Source organism: Penaeus monodon, chromosome 38 (assembly GCF_015228065.2).
Source record: "Penaeus monodon isolate SGIC_2016 chromosome 38, NSTDA_Pmon_1, whole genome shotgun sequence".
Taxonomy (NCBI): domain Eukaryota; kingdom Metazoa; phylum Arthropoda; class Malacostraca; order Decapoda; family Penaeidae; genus Penaeus; species Penaeus monodon.
Genome location: NC_051423.1, coordinates 13757053 through 13761632, shown reverse-complemented (window position 1 = coordinate 13761632; position 4580 = coordinate 13757053).

Genomic DNA, 4580 nt, shown 5'->3' with positions numbered 1-4580 from the left:
TTATATTATACAAAAATTACATTAATATATACATATATACATTTATTTTTAAATATATAATTATTATATAAATTATTATATTAATAATATATATATAATATTAATATAATATATATATAATTATATATAAAATAATATTATATTATATATATATATATTATTATATATATTTATATAATATCTTATAAAATATTATATATTATATATATATTATAAAATTTATATATATAAAATTAAATTTTAAAATATATTTTAAATATATTATATATATTATATTTATATATATATATTTTAAAAAAAGAAAAAAAACCCGAGTGGGTTTCCACACGAAAAAGAAGGTAAAATGTCTTTACTAGAAAGACCGACCAGAATTGACCTGGATACTAAATGTTAATTGAACCACAATTATAAAAAAAGAGTAAAATAATTTCCCGTAAAAACTTACTTAGGTTTTTTTTAATAAAAGAATACAAAAAACAAAACGCATCATATGTAAAAAGTATAGAGGAAGTAAAAAATAAAACTAATTTTCGGAATTTAAAAACCCCAATTTGACAAATTTTTAAATGAACAGATTAAAAGGTCAAGAAGACGGTCTGCGGGGGTAAAAAATTCAGTCTGAATTCAGATGAGAACACACTACAAAATAAAAACCCACTTATTTTAATTTTTTTGTCTAATGAAATTTCCTTTAAACAAATACTACAAAAAATAATTAAAATGCTAGTGCCCCGAACAGAATATTGAAATAGAGGGGGGGAAAAAAATTTGGAAGGAGGGGGGGGGTCAAAGGAGAGGGGAGAGTTAGGAAAAAGGGTAGGTGGGGAGGCTGGGAAAAAAAGAAAAAAAAAAAAATTGAAATTTAATTCCACCATGTGTAACTATTTCAATAAATTTACAAAATGTATAGTAAAAAATGACCCGAGATAAATCGGAACATTAAAAAATGAAATTACTCAATAAGCATTGGTTACGTAAGGGGGAAATATAGATAAGAAAATATGCCAGAATAGGGCAATTTTTTCACAGCAGTACCTACGGGGCCATAGAACGTTTGAGGAAAAAAATGAATTTTAGGAAAAAACCCAGGTAGGAAATCCCCACAAAATGAAAGAATAAGAATAAAATGGTTATGTTTTTGCCCAGCTGACGATTTTAAAAAAAAAAAAAAACCCACCTTAAAAAAATATTTCCCGCAATGAAAAAATCTACCATGAAGAGGAAAGTCGAAGATGGTAGATAAAGAGAAAAAAATGCATAGCAAGGACACTTGTTCGATTTTTCGAAAAAAAAACACTCATTTGGGCATGCACACAGGGAAAAGGGAAAAAAGAAAAAGAAATATACATTTAATTTTTACTTTTTTTTTACCTTCCCAACCTCCCCCTAACCCTTTTCCTTACCCCCCCCTCCTTCCCCCCCCCCTTCCTTTTCCCCCTTTCTTTTCTTAATTTCCATATTTTAATAATTGTGTTGTTATTTGTTAAAAGTAAATTTCAATTAGCCCGACGAATTAAAATAAGTGAGTTATATTTGTAGTGTGATTCTCATCTGAATTCACGACTGAATTTTGGACCGCGCATGACCTGTCTTCTTGACCTTTTAATCTGTTCATTAAAATTTTCAAATTGGTGTTAAATTCCGAACATTAGATTTTATTCTTTTCTTCTCCTCTATACTTTATACATATATGCGTTTTGTTTTATTCGTATTCTTTATATTAAAAAAAACCTAAGTAAATTTTAAAGTGCACAATTATTTTACCGTTTATTATAATTGTGGTTTAATTAACATTTAGTACTCCAGGTCAATTCTGGTCAGGTCATTTCTAGTAATGACATTTTCTACCTTCTTTTGACGTGTGAAATCCCACAATCGGCTATTTTCTTATATATATATATATATATATATGTATATATTATATAGTATATATATATTTAAAAATATATATAATGTATATTAGTATATAATTAATGATAAAATATATCTATATATATATATATATAAATTATAATTAAATATATATATAATAATTATATATATATATAAATATATTTTATATATATTATAGATATTTTTTAAAAATTATATATTATATAGTATATTATATATTATATATATATATATATATATATTATATATATATATAATTATATATCTATATATTATATATACTTTATATATTTTATATATATTATTATATTATATATAATTTATATATAAATACCTATATATATATATATATCATAAATTATATTATATCATATATATATATATCATTTATATATATATTCTATATAACAATTTATATATATATCTACATATTATATATAAAATATATATATATATATATATATATATATATATATTATATATATATAATTATTACATTATATATATATATATATTATATATATATATATATATATATATATACATTATATATATATACATTATATATATATATATATAATTATATATATATTTTATATATATATATATATATATATATATATATATATATATATAAGAAAATAGCCGATTGTGGGATTTCACACGTCAAAAGAAGGTAGAAAATGTCATTACTAGAAATGACCTGACCAGAATTGACCTGGAGTACTAAATGTTAATTGAACCACAATTATAATAAACGAGTAAAATAATTGTGCACGTAAAACTTACTTAGGTTTTTTTTTTAATATAAAGAATACGAATAAAACAAAACGCATCATATGTATAAAAGTATAGAGGAGAAGTAAAGAATAAAATCTAATGTTCGGAATTTAACACCAAGTTGACAAATTATTAATGAACAGATTGAAAGGTCAAGAAGACAGGTCATGCGCGGTCAAAATTCAGTCGTGAATTCAGATGAGAATCACACTACAAAATATAACTCACTTATTTTAATTCGTCTGTCTAATTGAAATTTACTTTTAAACAAATACTACAACACAATTATATTAAAATGCTAGTGACCCGAACAGATATATTGAAAATAGAGAGGGAGGGGAAATTATGGAAGGAGGGGGGGGGGTCAAAGGAGAGGGGAGAGTTAGGAACAAGGGTAGGTGGGGAGGTCTGGAGAAAGAAAGATAAAAAAAAATTGTAAATAATTCCACCATGTGTAACTATTTCAATAAATTTTCACACTAATGTATAGTAAAACTGACCCGAGATAAATACGCTGAACATTAACAAATGAAATTTACGTCAATAAGCATTGGTTATCGTAATGGGGAATATAGATAAGAAAATATGCCTAGAATATGGCAATATTTCACAGCAGTACCTACGTGGCCATAGAACGTTTGAGGAAAATAAATGAATTTTAGGAAAAAATCCAGGTATGGAAATACCCACATAATGAAAGAATAAGTAATAAACATGGATATATGCTTTTGCCCAGCATGATCGAGTTAGATAAAAAAAAAAAACACGCTTAAGAAAATTACTTCCGCAAATGAAATAATCTACCATGAAGAGGAAAGTCGAAGATGGTAGATAACAGAGAAAAAAATGCACTAGCAAGGACACTTGTTCAGATGTTCGAGAAAAAAACACTGCACTTGGCATGCACACATGGAAAGGAAAAAGAAAGGAAACGAATTGCCCATGACGTACTTAGTTTTGTTTTTGGAGAGGGTGCTGGTTGGAGGCATCGTTCGTGTTGCAAGCTTGAAAAGAAGCGACATCCGCCGCTGTCACCATTTGTCAGGTACTTGTAATCACTGCTGTTCATCAATTTGTCAGGGTTGTGTTCACTTAAATGCACAGTCTGATTGCAGTCTTTATTTTGGGAGAAGATTATTGGTAGTGTAGCGTAGCCTCTGCAATGTCCGACTTGTGCTGAAGAAGCCTCGAGCAGCGGTTAGGTCCGATATGGGAGGGGCCCTGGCGGGTGGCCCCCATGAGGAGGCAACGTCTAAGCAGGACAATCGAGGCAGTGATTGTATGGGCAACGGAAGCGGGCAGAGGTCAGGAGAGATGTGGGCATGGCTTAGGTTAGTATGGCGGTGATGCCATGGGCACGATGCCCTAATTAGAGGGCGTGACACTGAAGGCTTCTTACCACTGAGAGAGAGAGAGAGAGAGAGAGAGAGAGAGAGAGAGAGAGAGAGAGAGAGAGAGAGAGAGAGAGAGAGAGAGAGAGAGAGAGAGAGAGAGAGAGTATATTTTGTTTCCTTTCATTCTTTATATTCTCTTATTCCTAGGCAGGACGGACCTTCTGTCATCCGCCAGATCCCTGTCGGGTGCTCAACGACGAAGATCACGTCTGTTCTGGCGCATGGAGACAGCGTTGTGTGTGGCGCCGGCGATGTTCACCCGCAGGTTGGTCTTTGCCTCCTTGAGTTTAGAGGAACGAATCAGGGAATAACTAGTTGAAGTAGCCTAATTAGGCGAACCTTACAGCCACAGATTTCACCGAAGATGTTATGTACAAATAAGTGTAGATGCGAGTCATTGTTTACAATTCGCTACAAATGAATGGATGGCAGCATAGTGGATGTGTTTTCTGCACCTGCCATCACTGCCCAGAAACATTAATGTGTGCTGCATATAGCAGTCAACACAGAATT